Consider the following 19983-nt stretch of genomic DNA (forward strand, 5'->3'; position numbering starts at 1 on the left):
ATGGCCGCCTACTCTTTCTTTATTCATGTTTTGAGTAAGAGATAAAAAGTATTTAGTATTTTATTTGTGCGCTAGGTTAGATATGTAATTCTACATGGTAGGACCTAGAGATTGGAAATGGGCCGGCCTGTCTCATAGCCCGGCCTGTTACTGTAGCAAACAGGTCGGGCTGGCCCGCCTAGCAAAACGAGGGCCGTGTCGGGCCAGCAATATGGGGCTCGCGGCCCGGCCCGACCCACTAGAATGGCCTGGCTCGGCCCACCGAAAAATAAAAAAATATTTAAAAAACTATGTTTGTATTTAAGAATTATAAACATAATAATTAAAAATTATGTTTCTTGTAAACATAATTTTATTGTAATGTTTGTAAACATAATTATGTATGTAAACATAATGTTTATTATGTTTGTAAACATAATTTTAGTGTAATTTTTGTAAACATAATGTTTATTGTAAACATCATAATTTTACAAATATCAAAATTATGAGTAAACATTAATAAACATATTTTAAAAAATATTAGTTACATTTGGAAAAAAATAAAAAAATATATTAAAAAAATTATATATAAAAAAATTAAAAATAAATGGCTCATGGGCCGGCCCAAATAGCCAGGCCCACGGGTCGGCCCAACAGGCCCATGGCCCGGCCCGACCCAGTTTAGCCTATTTATTAAGGGCCATAGGGCTGTGCCAGGCCCAAGTTTTCATTTCCTTGGCTCGGCCTGGCTCTCTCATGGGCCAAATTTGGCCCGGCCCACCAAATGGGTGGGCCAAGCGGGATGCAGGCCGGGCCGGCCCGCCCATTTCCCATCTCTAGGTAGGACCATTGTTGTTAAAATCTCAATTTTACTCGTATGATTATATAATTTTACGTTTCGGAAACCCCTAAACGATTCAAATCTCATGTAAAATTTTATTCGTGGTAAAATCCTATAAAATCTCGATTTTAGGTGTACAATTTTATGCTTCAGAGACTCCCAAACGATTTTACGTTTTAAGTATAAATTGCAACTTAAATCTAATGGAGAATATTGGAATCATCCTCTAAAAAATTTTAAGCTATATTTTGCCTCTAAATTGTCTATACCAACATGTTAGTTTTGAGTTATATTTTGGAAGTATCATCTTTTGAGTTATAATAAGGAATAATCGAGTTATTAAATGATATTAATTTATCTTTTATAAAATTATGTTATTATAAACATATATTTATAAAAATTAAAGGATATTTTTAATTGTCTTTAAAATTTTACGATCCGATTTTATGAACTCTTTTTCGATCCCACTTAAAATCTCGATTTTAATTACCTTGGGTAGGACTCATTAAAGCAAATAACTATGTATAAGGATGAGCATATACAACTCTATAAATTTAACATTTCTTTTCCAGCAGGCACATATGCATTATATATGCCTAACTTGATACAAATGTAATCAAGTTTTGGATCTCGTAATGTAGTCATTAGATCAAACAAATGATGTATTAATTTCTCCATAAATCAATTGTATTTCATAAAGTGATAGTCTATCCATATGTATTTAGTTCGCTCTTAAAAAATTGAATTAGAGGAAATGTATAGGGTTATCTTATTATCACAAATAAGTTACATAAGCTCTACTCACTTGCTTATAGACCTTGTAATGTTTTCGTAAGAAAAAAAGCTAACTAGTTGTTAGAGCTAACAAATAATATACTAATTTCTCTATAAATTAATTATGTCGCACGAAGTGATAGTCTATCTATATGTATTTAGTTTAACTATAAAAATTAAATTTATTTTGATGAATCACATGATAGATTTATGATTCAAATATAAGGATTTTAGTTTTAATGATGAAAAACATCTCTCGCTTTTGAAAAATCTTCTATTGAAAACGATTTGTCATTATCAAAAACAAAACATCTTTAAAGCATATTCTTATGAAAATCCTTATTCAAAAGGTCGTAAGTGCTGTTAGTCAACATAAGTTTCAAATGAACTATTTTCTCCAAAATTGGTAAGGTCATATGTCAACTGGTTAATATGACCTGTCGATCGTTTTTCAAATTTTGGCCCTATTGTTGACCGATGCTTATGCATCTGTCGACAGGCAGAATGAGTGTCTTTTGAAAGATATCCATCTGTCGACATATTGCTTGTTATTTGTCGATCGGTCCTTTGTATTGACCTTCATCTGTTGACTAGCAGTATGTGTCTTCTAAAGAATGGCTTCATCCGTCGACAAATATATTGTAATGACCCGTTTAATTGTAATTTTTAAATATGTGGCATTATGATAAAAAGAAATAATTATTTTTAATTATTTGAGGATTGGTGGATTTAATGAATTCAATGGAAAAGTGGGTGTATTCTATAATTAAGTTAAGGGGGGACAATTGCAAGTTTTTAGAAATTTTGGGGTTAAAGAGAAATTTTGGAAATTAGAAATACCTTAAATATAATTTGTGTATTTATATACCAAGGGAGCAGCTAGAGTAGGCGTTTGAAGTGCGCGTGTGTAGGAGTAGGCGTTTGAAGTGCGCGTGTGTAGGTGGAAATACCTTAAATATAATTTATGTATTTATATACCAAGGGGGCGGCTAGAGCAAGCGATTGAAGTGTGCGTGTGCAGATGGGGAGGCTCGGGTTCGAGTCTTGCTTGAAGCAAGGCAAGCTGGGAGTTTTTATTCCTAGCCAGGTAGGCGCCAATGACGCTGTTTCAAGGCGCCTGCGCGCTGCCACACGGGCCGCACACAAGCGGCAGCGGGTCCATGGGCACCATGCAAGGCCCTATGTGGCCCTGCTGCGCACCCACGTGGCTGGCTCCTCCAGCCACCCCCCTTGTTGTCCAAACCTAATTGTTTTGCCCCCCACGTTATTTCTACATTGTCCCTCCCCCTTGGCCTATAAATAGGCCATGACATTGAGTGAAATGGGAGTCTTTGGGGGGAAGGTTTTGGGGAAAAATTAGGTAAAAGTTGGAAAAATTAAGGGAAATTTTGCTGTGTGAGTTTGGGTTGTGGCATAAGCAACCCCGGTACACTGCAAGAATTAAGAAAATAATTAAGGCAAGTTCTTATTCCTATTTTGGCAAGTTCAATTCCTTTTTATGCAAGTTCTCTTCCTATTTTTATCCTAATTACTAAAAGTTCCTATTTCTTAATCTTCTAAATTACAAGTCATTTTGCAAGTTATTTTCCTTCTCTAGTAAGTTATTTTATGGTTCTTATTTATACCTCTTGAGTCTCAAGTAGGGCTTTGAATTACCCTATATTTCTTTGCGAATGATGTTTTATTGTCGATATGCAAGGGTTTGATGTTGTCTTGCATGAATGTTGCTCTGTTGTGCATATTGCTTCGTTAATCGCATGTCAGTTATATATGAGAAGTTTTTACAAATATGCATGTTATGATAATGCATGAAGCATGTACATGAAAATGATTTTTTAAAATGTGTAAAGGCCTCATGATGTGCGCAACAAACGAGTCCATAGGATATATTCACAGAGAGAGCTTCGGCTCAGAGTTGGACTTCGGTCCCAGGTTTATGATATGGACTTTGGTCCCAAGGTTTGGGACTTTGGTCCCATAGTTTTGGACTTTGGTCCCATGATTATGGTTTTAAAAAGATTGCATATGAGCATGGATGCATGTTTCATCATATTATCATGTGGAAGTACCTTAAATGGCATTCACGACTCTTTTGTCTTTCGATACCCATGACTCTTGTGCTCGCTATCTTCCAGTTGTACTTACTGAGTCTTGTGGCTCATATTTACTTGCATTATTCCAGGTAAGGGTAAGGCTAAAGAAGAGGGCGAGTCAAATGGATCTAGAGCCTTGGGGTAGAAGTGTGTACAGAGCCGTCTCAACCAAAAGGTCCTTGGGGGGTTGTTTTGTGTTGTGTATTATTAAGTTATGCTTGTTTTAGGTTGTACCCCTGAGGGGATATGGTGGGTTTGTGGAACCTGATGTGGTGTGTAATATTAAGTTACGTTTATGGGTATGTGGACTCTAATGTATATGTCTATGAGTAAGAATGTATGAGTATGGCTTCTGTGGTTATAACAAAGAGGATGTGTAATGCTTTTAGTTGGTTTTGGCATATACGTCATCTTTTTTGTGTGTCCCTAGTTAGGGGCGCCTACAATTGTTGGTATCAGAGCGAGGTTTGAGATGAGTCTCTGTACACATAGGAATGTTGGGTAGAGTTAAGGGTATTTTTAGCAAATAGATGTGGGACTAAGTAAGAATTAGATTCTAAAAATGTTAGTTGTGCAGGAAAATGAGTGCTCGTCAGGGAAGGCCACCGACCCAAAGCCTAGGTAGGCCGTGGCCAACCTGCACCCACACCTGCACCTGATACTTCGAGGGAGTCCAATGGAGGACTGCGACAAGAGATGGATGAGGTGCATGAAGCTTTAGCAGGGATATGGAGGATGATTGAGACGCTTGTTGCCAATCAAGTGAGGAATGATCAAGGGTAGGAACAAGTACGGTAGGAGGCCGAGAATAATTGCGGTCAAGTCTCCAATCCAGAGGTTCAACGGATGGAGAGCAATGCGAGAGGCCAACTGCTAAAGAATTTTATGGCGCTTTGACCTCCTGAATTCTATGGAGGTATAGATGTCTTAGTAGCGAAAAATCAGATGTTGTCTGTAAAGAGGCACCTTCGAACCATAGGGTGTAGCGATCCACAAAGGGTGCAATTTGCCACCTTCCTTTTGAGAGGGGATGCTAAAAGATGGTGGGAGACTGCCCGTCAGAGGTTCACAGGTACGGAACCCTCATGGGCCGAATTTCAAGAAGCATTTAATGGATAATTTTCTTGACTAGATTCGAGAGCAAAAGACATACGAGTTTATTGAGCTAGTGTAAGGAAGCAAGTTAGTGGATCAGTATGAGACCGAGCTTGCTTCCTTAGCTAGATTTTCTCCAGAATTGGTGTCGATTGAAGCGAAGAAAGCTGTAAAATTCCAGAGGGGTCTACGAGCTGACATTCGACATACATTAGCTGGAGCAAGGATTTTGGACTACTCAACTGTGTTATAGAGAGCTTACGCCATTGAGCGAGATAAGACTGAATTAGAGAATGGACAAGGGATGCAAAAAGGAACGGGTAATAAGAAGAGAAAGTGGGAAACACGTCCATCAAGTGGGATGATAAAAATTCTACCATGTGGTAATTGTGACAAAAGACATAAGGAACCCTATCGCTTTGGTAATGGAGTTTTCTATTTGTGCGGACAAGTAAGACATATGCGGAGGGAATGTCCTTGTAGTCAAGATAAGGCAATGGCCAACATAAAGGTGAAGTGCTTCCGATGCGGAGAGAAGGGTCACCTAGCAAATAATTGTTCACAACTGGCCCAGCTTCAGTATGAAGGACAAATATTCAGAGGATAGGGACCCCAGCTTAACCAGAGGCTAGCAGCACCTAGGGCACAAGGAGTAGTCCCACAGATAATGATGCCGCAATGCCCTGTTGCTATAGACAAACCCCGTGTACAGGGAAAGGTGTTCGCCCTGACAGCAGCAGATGCAGAGCAAGGGAACAAGATTATTCAAGGTATTCTTTCTTTATATGGTGTAGATGTGCGTGTGCTCTTTGATATAGGTTCTACTCATTCTTTTATTGTACTGCATGTTATATGTCATGTTCCCATCCTTAAAACTATATTTCCATATTGCCTAGTTGTGTCTACACCTAGGAATGCGGTGTTAATAGGAAGTGAGGTACTTCAGAATTGTGAAATTAAAGTGTATGACAAGAAATATCCTGACGACTTAGTGGTGTTGGGCATCAGGGACTTTGACCTTATCCTGGGTATGGATTGGTTATCCCGGCACTATGCTAAGATTGATTGTCGAAGAAAGGTGATTCATTTTGAGTTACCCCAGCAACCAATTATTGTGTATAGGGGTATTAAGCTGATGAATTCAATCCCAATGGTCTCGATAATGAAGGAAGAATGGTTGGTATGACATGGTTGTGAGGCGTACCTTGCCTTTGTGACCACCGATGGGGATAATAAGGCAAAGTTATCGGAGCTTCCGGCGGTTTGTGAGTTCCTTGACGTGTTCCCAGATGAATTGTCAGGATTGCCACCTCAAAGAGAGGTGGAATTCTCTATTGACTTAATGCTAGGCACCCAACCCATTTCAAAAGAACCCTATAGGATGACTCTGAATGAATTGAAAGAGTTAAAGACTCAACTGCAAGAGTTGATTGATAAGGGGTTCATCCGTCCTAGTGCGTCGCCATGGCCGATATTGTTTGTACGGAAAAAAGATGGATCCTTGAGATTGTGTATCGATTATCGCCAGTTGAATCAAGTGACAGTAAAGAATAAATACCCATTGCCACGTGTAGATGATTTGCTAGATCAACTTGAGGGGCATCAGTATTCTAAAACATTGATTTGAAGTCTGGTTATCATCAAGTGCGCGTTAGAGAGGAAGATGTGCAGAAAACAACTTTTAGAACCCGCTATGGGCATTATGAGTTCATGGGGATGCCATTCAGATTAACTAATGCCCCGGCAATTTCATGGATCTTATGAATTGGGTCTTTAAGGAATATCTAGATTGCTTCGTAATTGTTTTTATTGATGATATTTTGATTTACTCATCGAGTCTAGAGGAGCATGTGATCCATCTCAGACTAGTCTTGCAGAGACTTAGGGAGAAACAATTGTATGCCAAACTCAGCAAGTGTGACTTTTGGCAACGACAAGTGGGATTTCTGGGCCATGTAGTCTCTGAGAAAGGTATCTCAGTTGACCCCGAGAAGATTAAGGCTGTGGTGGATTGGCCAAGGCCTACAACAGTGACTGGAATTCGTAGTTTCCTTGGCTTGGTTGGCTATTACCGAAGATTTATAGAGGGCTTCGCCCGTTTAGCTACTCCTATGACTAAATTGACATGAAAGGGGGTGAAGTTTCAGTGGGGTAAGGCGTGTGAAACCAGCTTCCAATAATTGAAGCAAAGATTGACTACCACTCCAGTGTTAGCTATCCCTAGGAGTGGGGAGAAATTTAATAAGAAAACATTAGTAGTAGAAAAATCTATTCAAGTAAAAGTTGATGATACAAATTCTTTCTTCCAAAAGACTCAAGAAGAAGATGAAAATGAATTAAGCAAAAATCTCAAAAAACTCTCATTAGATCATCAAGATAATCAACCTTCAAATAGAAAAAGTCAAAATGAAGAAATTATACCTCAAGAAGAAAAAGAACCATTATTTCCAAGAGAAAGAAAATATGTACAAAATAATGATATTATAGGAGATCCTTCTAAAGGAATTAGGATAAGAGCATCTATTAGAAATGCATGTCAATATGCTGCCTTTATATCTCAAATAGAGCCTAAAAATATTAAGGATGCCTTAAATGATGAAAATTGGATTGTTTCCCTGCAAGAGGAATTGAATCAATTTGAAAGAAATGAAGTGTGGAAATTAGTTCCATGACCTAAAGATCATCCAACCATAGGAACCAAATGGGTATTTAGAAACAAAATGGATGAAAATGGAATTGTCACAATTTATAAAGCAAGGTTAGTAGCTCAAGGGTATAGTCAAGAAGAAGGAATAGATTATGATGAAACTTATGCCCCTGTAGCTAGACTTGAAGCCATAAGAATGCTATTATCATTTGTATGTTTCCAAGATTTTAAACTATATCAAATGGATGTCAATAGTGCATTCTTAAATGGTTATATAAATGAGGAAGTATATGTAGAAAACCTCCTGGCTTCGAAGATCCAAAATTTGAGGATCACGTGTTTAAACTCTCTAGAGCTCTATATGGTTTAAAACAAGCCCCTAGGGCTTGGTATGAGAGACTTAGTAAATTTCTTTTAGAAAAATGGTTCAAAAGAGGGAAAATAGATACAATATTGTTTATCAAATCTTAAGTCACAGACATTCTATTAGTTCAAATATGTTGATGATATTATTTTTGGATTTACAAATAAATCCCTATGTGATGACTTTGCAAATCTAATGCAAGGAGAGTTTGAAATGATTATGATGGAAGAATTGAAATATTTTCTAGGATTACAAATTAGACAAGAAGATGAAGAGATCTATATATCTCAACAAAAATACATTAAGGATCTTCTTAAGAAATTCAATGTTCAAGATAGCAAATCCATAGCTACTCTTATGAGTAGTTCTTCATATTTGGACAAAGATGAGATATGACAAAAAGTGGACAATAAGTTGTTTAGAAGTATGATTGGATCACTATTATATCTAACAACAAGTAGACCAGATATTATGTTTAGTGTTTGTCTATGTGCTAGGTTTCAATCCGATCCTAAATAATCTCACCTAAAAGGATCATCTAATCTGGAGCTATTCTATCCCAAGTCAAATGAATTCTTTCTTGAAGCCTATACCGATGTTGACTATGATGGGTGCAAAATCGATAGAAAAAGCACTAGTGGCTCGTGCCAATTTCTAGGCAATTCTCTAGTATCATGGCCTAGTAGATAGAAAAATACCGTCGCACTCTCTTCTACTGAAGCTGAATATGTAGCAGTTGGAAGTTGTTGTGCTCAAATTTTATGGATGAAACATCAATTAGAAGATTATGACATAAAACTTCATAATATACCTATAAAATATGACAACACAAGTGCAATAGCCTTATCCAAAAATCCAGTATTTCATGCTCGAACTAAACACATTGAGGTTAAGCATCATTTTATTAGAGATCATGTGCAAAAAGGTGATATAGAACTTGATTTCATAGATACAAATCATCAAATTGCTGATATTTTTACAAAAGCTCTTGACAAAGAAAAATTTGATTCATTAGAATAAATTAGGAATGATGATTCATTAGAATAAATCTATGATTATTACACATGCTTATGTTTTCTTGGTTTATCTTTATTGAACTTTATTTGTTGGCCAAAAGTACCAATTTGTCGACTGATGATATTTAACTGTCGACCGATTATATATATTTGTGCAAACTGTGACCTAATTACCCTTCCTGAAATTACCCTTCATGCAAAGCCATTCAACTTAATTGTGGGTTCTGTAATTTTGCCTATAAATAGGCGATTCCTCATTGGTTTCAAGATCTTTTAGGGAAGAAATATGGCCTGACCCTTTGCCATTCTATATTCTCATGCCATTGAGCCGACACTTCGTCTTTCTCTAAACCTCATCCAGGAACAGTGACATAATTTACATGCACCTTTGGGGCCCAAACACGAGCATCTAAACACATATTGATATCATCATACATATTACTTGGGACATGCATTGGACATTTCTCAGACATTCATCTGACTTATCTATTGGAGGGCCCGCGTAGGGGAGTTTCGTGCGTGGCTTTCTAATTGTTGTTGTGCTTGTTGTTAGTGTTGGTGTCTTAATGCTAAATTTAGATGGAATCTTTCATTTATAATTATGGGACTAGTGATGTAATTCTTGCAATACGTAATAAAATATGTTTTCATATTTTAAGGTCATATATTTATTCATAGCTTTCCAATCATTACATATGAATGAGTCCCTAGATTTCTTGTTGAATGTCTTATTCTTAAGTGTTAAGAATATGTGATAATTGACCTTTGTAATAAAGATATCTTAATGATAATTCCTAGTCCTTAGACTTCTCAGAAGGGGACTATGATTAGTCGATTAAGGACTGACACATGGGATACTAGATTTGATTAGTATGAGATGCTAATGATAAAGGATGGTGAGTCGCATGCCATAATCTATGAGATGGATATAGTATACATGTGGATAGGTGTTAGTGAAACACTTACTGAAAGTGATGCACGCGATATATCACATGGCTGAGATGATCTATGGTCTATCATAAGTTTCGATTGTGTTACTGGTCCTTGGACCAAAGGTAACATAGTTGTCGTGTATGTTGGTACTAGGGATTTTTCATTGTTAAGAACCATTCGGTTACTGGGTGGGAGATACACTATGTGGTCCCTGTGTAGTGGCATATGGAGGCATGTGATTGTTAATGGGATCCATCGACCTCCAACGTCAAGTGAACATCCTATGCGATCAATGGTGGTCTCGATTGTAGAAACCCCTAGCCAGGGTACACTTGATTGGAAAGTGCTCCGATGTCAAAAAGAGTTCCGATGTGTCATCTCAATCTCACCACACTGATTTTGATATAGTCATCAAGTTAGTGAGTTTGATCAATCCATGACTCTCACTTGATCGGGATGATAACTGATGGAGGGATTATAGTACACAAGAATTGAAAGCCCAAATGTGTTCTATTCTAAAGTAAGACTTCATTACTGGTAGGATCACCTTGACATAATGCTAGTTGTCACTTAGGATCTTTCAGGGTATATCGAGGAGATGGAGAGATCCTCATTGTAAACCAAAATGTTTAGTCAATGTCAAAGAGTTTGACTTGTCCTGATTGCTACTTAGTAGTGAACCAAGAAGCTCACACGCATATCCAGGTATGATGGTTGACTAAGTGATTAAGGTTGAAATCGTCGTTAAGAGTTAAGGACGTTGTTGTTAAGAGTTAACGGATCAAGTTAAATGATTAATTAATAAGGAGCAATCGTTAAGAGTTGATGTGCATGCCGTTAAGAGTTAACGGGGGCTTTAACGTCATTATGAGATAATAAAATTGCTATTAAAAGTTAATAGCTGGTTTAGATGCAATTTCTAGAAATTTTGGGCAAAGGGGCCAAAACAGTCGACAGCCTTGGGAAACTGTCGACCATTGCGAGATGAACTATCAACAGCTCTTTGCGAACTGTCGACAGTTTCTGTCGATCTCGCTGGGAGAATGCACCATCATTTGTCAATTTGTGAGGTGGAAAGGTTGAGGCATGTGGCAAAGGCGAACGAAGGGAGGATGACGTGCGTCCTTATGGTCTCCTTCTTGTTCCTAGCCTGATTTCCATGTCTCTTGTCTCTAGTGAGGAGATTTGGGCAGCTAGGGTTTTATATATTTGATATATAAGCAAAAAATGAGAACCAATTGTGGCATTGAATTTCTCTTAACCCTAGCCCTAATTCTTCTCTATCTTTAGAGCTCGAAAGACCCTTTGATTGCCTTCCTTCCATTGCTCATCTTGCTTCCTCATAGCTATTGTAGCTTGTTGTTATTGATAGTGGGATTATCAAGCTTGAGAAGCCACTTTGATTTGAACCCACTTCATTTCCAGCCCTAATCTCCCTTACTCTCTCGGTCTAGTACAAAGAGAGAGTGTTCGGATTCACCATCTCGCTAGAGCGTGGATTGACTAGGTCTCTCGTGTTTTTGGGAGCTAGTTCGGTCTAACCAAAAAGTTGTTCGAGAGCTGTTCGAAAGTAAGGAGTTGCTACCACCGAAGGATTTCAGCCTCTAAATTGACCTTCAAGAGTTGAAAGGTATACCTACTAAACCCCTTATGGCATGGTTTAGTTTTTGGCTAGCATATGGACATTGAAATGAGTCTTGCAAGGTGATTTTGGTTTATATTTTCACTACCATTTTATTAGTTTTTTGAAAAAGTTTTGAAAATCCGATTAAACCCTTACATTGATACTCCAATAGTTGGCATTTCTCATCACTTGTAGGCAGAGTCCCAGACTACTTGTCCCAAGCTCCGAAAGACCATCTCGCAGAGACCTTTTTGAGCACCTCGCCTAAAGACCCTTCCGGGCTCGTACCCTTTTGGACTCTGCCTCCGACCCGATCTAGATCTGTTTTGGCCTCGCTGATGATACCTTGGACCCCTTAGCTATGGTAAAGGACTCTGCTCTGGCTAATTCCAAGATAAATGAATGTAATTGTTGTAGTTCAACAACAAAAGGTAGGGTGACAGAGAATCCCCTTGTCTCAACCCTTGACCTCCAAGGAAGAAGCCATGCAACTGCCTGTTAATCTTAATAGAATAACGGAGAGTCATAATGCACTTCTTTACCCAACCACAAAACTGAGAAGGAAAATTCATCAAACAGACAACCATAAGAAGAAAATCCCACCCCACATAATCATAGGCTCTTGCAAGGTCTACCTTCATAGCATAATGAGGATGACCTTTATGAAGGTGGTATTGATGGACTAGCTCTTGAGCTAGCAAAACATTATCCCCAATGACTCTGCCTAGTAGGAAAGCAGTTTGGGACTCATCCATTAATCTTGAGAGTACCACTCTAAGCTTATTAGCCAATATCTTTGTATTAACCTTATAGAGAACATTACAATAAGAGATCAATCTAAACTGGCTATGCGTCTCTGGATGGGGAACCTTCAGGATAAAGGTAATGATAGTAGCATTAACCTTCCCCAAAAGCTTACCCATGGCAAAGAAACTCCTAACAACTTCTACCAAATTAAAGCCAGCCTACTATGTCCCAAGCCCGCTTTAAAATTTTAGTAGTAATCCTATTAGGCCCAGGCGATTTATCATCACCCATACTAAACAATGACAACTTGACTTCCTCAGGGATCACTACCACAGTAAGCCCTATCGACAGGTCTTGTGCCAACTATCTATCCACAAAGGGAGCAAGTTCCTTAAGAAACGAACTTACCAAGTGAGTACTATTGCCTAGTAGTTGTTGATAATAGGATAAAAAGAGGTCCACTACTTCTTCCCTAGATTCCATAATCAAGGCATCAGACTACTAGATGCTAAGGACATGATGGTTATTTCGCCAAGCTAGTATAGTAAAAAAGAAGAAGCATGTGCATCGATCCCCATCCAACACCCACTATACATGTGCTCGAAGACGAATTTTTCTTGATTCATTAGCCAAGGCATCCATATAATCCCTGCTCAACTCCAACTCTCACTAACATAGAGTAGAACCTTGAGGGTTATATAGAATACCTTACTGCACCATAGCTAATCTACCTCGAAGATCCATAACTCTTTCAGAAACATGACTTCTAGTACTATTAAGTTGTTTTATGGAGACTTTTACCTTAAGCTTCCATACCAACCAAAACATAGGGGATCCCCTTACCCGCATATTCCAAGTCTCAACCACTCTATCCAAAAAGAAAATGATGATCAACCAAGTGATTGAGAAAATGAAAGGGGCCCTTGTTGCTCCTTAATTCATACAAGTTAACCACCATAAGACTATGATCTGAGATCTCTGGCTACATGAATAAAGCTTTGCTTGCAAGATACATAGAAATCCATCCATCATTAATAAGAGCTCTATCCAGCTTTTGAAAGATGCAGCTCTCTCCCGACCATTTATTATTCCATGTTAGGGTTGGACCACTATAGATCAAATCTTGAAGTGAGATAGCAAATAAACATTAATTAAAATGAGACATAGTCAGAGTAATGGAAATATTACCACCTCGCATCTCTAAGACATGACAACAGACATTAAAGTCTCCCATAAGGAGCTATCAGTCATCAGAAACAAACTTACCTAGACTTCTTAATGAATTTCACAATCATTCTTGATCCACCTCCTCACTTCTAGCATATATACATGTTAAGAAGAAAAAGGCAGGGACAAGGAGACTTAACACCAGAAAATGAATGAACTGGTCTAATTTACTCAAATCAACCAAGTTAACTAATGAAGAATCATACCCTATCCATATACGTCCATTGTCACAATAATTATAATTATACTCTAATCCCAAAATGACATAATTAAATGAGAGATACTCGCCACCTGATTCTCTTAGACTCGAGTTTCCAAGAGAGCCGTAAGAGATAATTTTTTTTGAACAATGAGAGAGCAAACCTACCATTGCTTTGGGGCCTGATTAAGACCCTTCCATGATGCAACCTGCATCATGGAACATCCATAATTCTCGAGCCTAAGCTCTCTAGCCCTATATTATTCCCATCACGGTCCTTCTTCTTCTTCTGCTCTTTCTTAGCCCATGATTTAAATTGAGGTCGTTGTCCTTCAGAGCTAACACTTTCTCCACTTTGTTAGAGTCAAAGCTACGTTCATTCTCAAACTTCATACCACCAAATGGAACTAGTGCAATCCTTCCCCATCCACACTCTCCCTTACATATGTACTAACCATCTCTACATGAAGAGGGATATCTATATCTTAGCCAATGAAAAAAATTGATTCACCATAAAAAATCCCACCTCTCTAATCTCACTTAAACCCGGCCTAGCCATTTGCTTCAGAGTGTTGAACACATATGGACCACCCAACTCTTTCTTTAAATGACCTGGTGTTGTTTCCTAACTACAACAATTACGTTTATTTTTCTTAGGATCAACTAGAGCAGAGTCATTCCCCACGACCCAAGGGTCCAAGGTATCATCAGCAAGGCCAAAACAGATCTGGATTGGGTTAGGGGCAGAGCCTGATAGGTTACGAGCCTGAAAGGGGCTTTAAGGCCTTCGGGGCAAGGTACCCAATGAAATAAAACATTGATCTGATCATACGCAGCGGAAAAATAAAATCTGATTTTATTGGTATCACGTTTTTCAAATCTTACGGTTAAATCGAAGACATAAAACGAAAAGTTACCTCGAAATGAAATCTGATTTCGTTGCCGATAACCCGCCTGATATCTCCCACGCGTGAGATGCCGAGTCGGTCCACCCGAAATCGTCAAGACTTCAATAGACTTGAGAGAAAAAGGGGCTCGAAAATTTTCTCAAAAATTTCCGTTTTTGATTCAACTGATTGATAGATTGGATTTTGGGTTAAATGTTATATTTATAAACAAGAAACCCTAAAACCCTAAATGCTATTGGGCCAGGCTTTAGGTGCTAGCAAAAAGCCCAAACCAAATTAATAATTAAATAAATAATCATATTACTTATTTAATTATTCTTATTTCTTAAATAACTGCATTTATAATTTAGTAATTCCATAATTACTAAATTTGCCCCCTTTTTCTTTTAAAAACGATTTCTATTGGGTGGGACTTTCTGGGTTCACAATTAAATTGGCAACGAGAATTAATCAATTATTAATTCTCGTAAATCACGAGTGACATCTAGCAATATGTCATGATTACCTAATTTAATGTGAAGCGAGAATGTGAACCTTACATTACGGTGTCCTGCAATACAGTCCCTCTATCATACTATATCCCGACGAGATATGAGATCATGGTCAGTAGGTCAAATCTCTCGATCTCGTCGTATGACCAAATCCAATAATCACACTTGACTAATATGACACAACCTCTACGGAATCCAAATTCCGTCGTCATATTACCTCGGCCAAGGATTTATCGTCAAGTGACCACTGGATCGCATAGGATATCTTCCTCGTATATCTCGAGATGATAGATTCCATGTCTGATGCACACATACCTCGTGTGTCACTGAACTAGGCACATAGATACGTACGGCTATCCCTGATTAGGACAACCATATAATATCGTTGATATCCTAATCCACTAACACACAGATATCCATGTCATCTCAGGTCTAAGGACTAATGCAAATCCGCAGTTAATATTAAATCATTGACCCGTGAGATAAAACCCATGTGATTCAATATTAATAGTCCCGGTCAGTGAACTCGTTCCTATAACGAGCACCCACTCGTCTTCCTTCTGTATCTTATACAGAGTGGTATGAGACCCACCAATCTTGTCTTTCGGTATCTTATACCGAACAAGGAGGAAGACGATGTGCCAGCCTTTGCGAGTTACTAATTATCCAAGTTAGGAACTCTATGGCCAAGAACATATTTATAGTATAACGTATTGTGGATTATCCGTCTCGATTATTCTTAACAATTAAGAATGGTATCCACTCCTTATTATACTAAAGGATATTTGTATGTTCAATTTAAATCATATTGCAATTTCAATTAAACATAAAACTTGCCATTAAAGAAGGTTTAAAGAATTACAAGATCAAGCCCTATTGTGTCACTAGAACTGGTCTTAAGGGCTTATATCTAACACCCAAGAAGGTCTTCGATGGGTTGGCCTTCCAGAGCTTGGGACAAGAAATCTAGGACTCCCATTGCGAGCACAACAGTAGTCAGAAAGCCACGCAGGAGACTCCCCCACGCAGGCCTTCCAATGCCTAAGTCAGATGAAGATTTGAGAAAATATGTTCAATGTATATCACAGGTAATATGTATGATGATATCAATATGTGTTTAGATGGTCATGTTTGAGCCCCAAATGGGTATGTAAATTATGTCACTGTTCCTAAATGGGGTCTAGAAGGAGATAGAGTATCTGCTCAATGGCATGAGAATGCAGAATAGTAGAGGGTTGGGGTAGATCTCTCTTCAAGGATCCTAAAATAATCAAGGAATTTCTTATTTATAGGCAAAAATGTAGGACCCATAGTTGAGCCGGATGGTTCTTTTAGAAAGTTACCTTCGGGAGGTTTGGAGGGCCTAAAGAAGACTTCGGGGTGCACAACCCTGATGGCTATCTCTAGGTGGCCCCGAAAGGGCTTTAGGCCATCGAATGGCTTGGTCCAGGAAACCCTGAAGGGTGTCCAAGCACTTTAGCAAAAAATGATGCAGTCCAATCTCGGGGACCCATCGGGGTTCAAGAGGCTACCTCCCTTGAGACTTTCTAAGGGAGAATGATTCGAAATTACTTCTGAGACTTGGGAAATTTAGAAAAATTATAGGGAACCCTAGGATACCTGGAGATGGGCCTACTCCCCCTCATCTACTAGGTAAAAGACCCTTTTCCTTTACTACTCTCCTTTATAAGAACACCTTACTTGCCTCTATTTTATTTAGTTCATGTGTACCATTAAACTGAATAGTCTAGGTACAAGAAAATTCTTGTCTAAATTGTTTCAGGTACCGGGACACCAAGTGAACAAAAACATTATAGTGAGTGCACATAGAAGGTTATTAGTGATATTGCTCTAAATGCTATATTTATACTTCATGAGATGTAAGTGAGTGGCATTGCTAATGTATTCTTGATATCAATAAAATGTCATATCTTCATTCATATCTCTCCATCTCATCTATCTGAATGAGTCCCTAGATTTCTTGGTAGAGTTCCTACTCTCAAGGTGTTGAGACTGTGTGACATGGATCTCTAGTTCAGAATTTCTTAAAAGTATTTTCGGTCCTTAGATTTATCAAAAAGGGAATATGATTTATCAATTAGTGGACTAGCACATGGGCTACTACCAATTTTAGCATAGGATGCTAATGGGAATGGGGTGGCGAGTTACACACCACATTGCATGGGATGCATATAGTAAACATGTGGGTGGGTGTTGGTAGAACATCCACTAAATGTGACACTTGCAATATATTACATGGTTTGAGGATTATCTATTGTTGGCTCTCGATTGTGTATTTGGTCCTTTGACCAGAGGCAACATGTTATCTTGTACACTAGTGTTAGGGATTTATCGTTGAGCAGAACCATCCAATGTAAGAGGTGGGGATACTCTCTATGTGGTCTCTGTGTAGTGGTGTATGGAGACAGATGTTTGTTGATGAGATCCATTAACCTTCATTAGATGGAGGCAAACATCTTATGTGGTCCATGTTGGTGATTGTGATTGGAAATCCCTTAGCTAGGGTGAGCATGAGATCGGAAAGAGTTGCAATGTCAAATGGGATCGGACATGCTACCTCAATCACACTCTATTGGATCTTTCATAACTACTAAATCCTGTGAGTTTAATCAGTCTATGACTCTCACTCGGTGGGAATGTTAATCAGTGGAAGAATTATATTGCACGATAATTGAGGAGCTTTAATAGGTTCATATGAAATTAGACTTTATTTCCATTAGGATTGTCTTGAGTCCTGGCTAGAGGATACTCAAGATCTTTTAGGGTGCTCTAGAGGTTTGGAGAGATCCTCTTAGTAGGTTGATGAGATCAACCAACGTCAAGGAGTTGACATGTCCTAATTACTACATAGCTATGAACCTAGAAAGTCACACGCATACTGAGTAATGTATCGGATTAGCGATCTGTAGCTATTAATGTGTTCTTTATCACTATGGGACAGTGATGTTGGTTGTTATTATGCATTGGACACATTGATCTATGGATATGGGAGACTGTTATCGGATAGAGGGGCACACTGTCAAGAGTTAACAGGAGCCTTAGTTGCATTAATGGTTAGTGCAAAGGTTATTAAATGTTAATAGTGGAGTCGGGGTGTGAAATTAAAGAAATTTGCAAAATTGGTGTCTTCAGTCAATCAAACCTATTAGGTCGATCGACCGGACTTTGAACTTCAAGTTCTAGTCGACTTCAATCAACCAAACTATTCAATTTCGTCCACTGAACTTTCGCCGCTTTATCGTGTCAAAGCATTTAATGCTTTAACAATTTACATGATGATGGGGCATGGGACGACGGGGAGGCGTGTATTAGAAGCTGGGAAAGGCAGGTTTGATTGAGGGGGTTTTAGAGAAAGTCTTCCAAGGCAACTCTCCTCATCATCGTCTTCCTCATTTCGTTTCTACTGGTTATTTCTTCTTCTCCATTGATGTGCCATTTTCTTGTTCTTAGTCCAAGGATTGGCTGGTGTAACTTATTCTTTTTCTTCTCCCATTTAGATCTAGTTGTGGGACAACCAAGGTGCAGCCGAGAAGGAACTGCGATAGAGCTTTTGGTCATCTCCATCTAGAGGGTCCTAGCATGGCTTCGTTAGAGGGTTCTTAAAGCATCTTAGGCATGGACCGACTAGGTTGTCCACACTTGAGAAGCTAGGAAAGGCATGTTTGATTGAGGGGGTTTTAGAGAAAGTCTTCCCAGGCAACTCTCCTCATCATCGTCTTCTTCCTCATTTCGTTTCTGCTGGCTGTTTCTTCTTCTCCATTGATGTGCCATTTTCTTGTTCTTAGTCCAAGGATTGGCTGGTGTAACTTATTTTTCTTCTTCTCCCATTTAGATCTAGTTGTGGGACAACCAAGGTGCAGCCGAGAAAGAACTGCAATAGAGCTTTTGGTCACCTCCATCTAGAGGGTCCTAGCATGGCTCCGTTAGAGGGTTCTTAAAGCATCTCAGGCATGGACCGACTAAGTTGTCCACACTTGAGAAGGTGGGTTGGTCACCTAATGTTGCGCCTAGCTCATGGGAGTTCATTCGAACGGCAAGGAGAAAGAGTCACCGCTTAGACAATCGGCACTGACAGTCACTGAAAGGTATATCAATAAAACCCTCTAGACATGGTTTTACTTGTTTATGCATATGGATGATATATACCTAGTCATGCAAGGATTTTTTTCGCTTCTGCTATGCACTTCTTTGATGTATGTTTTGGTTTTGAAAATGTTTTCAAAACCTATTAATCCTTGCATTGATCTACTCATGGTTGGTTTTTGGCCTTGGGCCCCCGTTTCCTTTCAAAGGCATCTATTGATATTCAATAGGAAGTCAAGCAATGTTTGGTTCCCCAATAAACTCATCTATCCGCTTAGATGACTTCATTTCCATATTTGGTTATTATTCAAGACTAGATGCCTAGCCTTCTTAGGGTTGAGTGTTGGGATGAGTTCAATGGCTCCTAGCCTCCGATAGAGTATTTTTTGTATGTTTTTCTTTGCAAGATCTTCTGGTGCAATGCCCTCGTGTCCCTTGGGATTATTTAGTATAGCCTGGCAATGGTATTCCAACTCATATGTTTATTTTTTGGTTAGCGATTAGTGAGCAGTTTTATACTCTTGACTGTATTAACCTCATTTTACCATTTCTAAATATATGTTTTCTTCGCAGGAAGGCATATGAGTGTCATAGTTATCTTTTGTTTGATTACTCTTATTCTTATCAAGTGCTGTCTTTTTTTCGTGTTTCGAAGAAATTTGGATGGCCTTAGCAGCGATAGGAGATAGGAATCTTATGGGTGGCGACAAGATGGATTGGTAAGAATCCTTGGTGGGTTGTTAATCATTAGGTTTTGTAAGCTATGGTTTATTTTCTATGGTGAGAGCAAAATAACATATGCTTTAGGGAACAAGAGCGATCTATATCCCAGTTGGTGCATCAAATCTAGTGTGTTGTCTGGACAAGGCTAGCTACTATCTTTTTTCCTCTTACCCTTTTACTTTATAGAGCCAAGCTTTGTGGTACTTTTGGCGCCTCCC

Source organism: Diospyros lotus, chromosome 9 (assembly GCF_014633365.1).
Source record: "Diospyros lotus cultivar Yz01 chromosome 9, ASM1463336v1, whole genome shotgun sequence".
NCBI lineage: Eukaryota > Viridiplantae > Streptophyta > Magnoliopsida > Ericales > Ebenaceae > Diospyros > Diospyros lotus.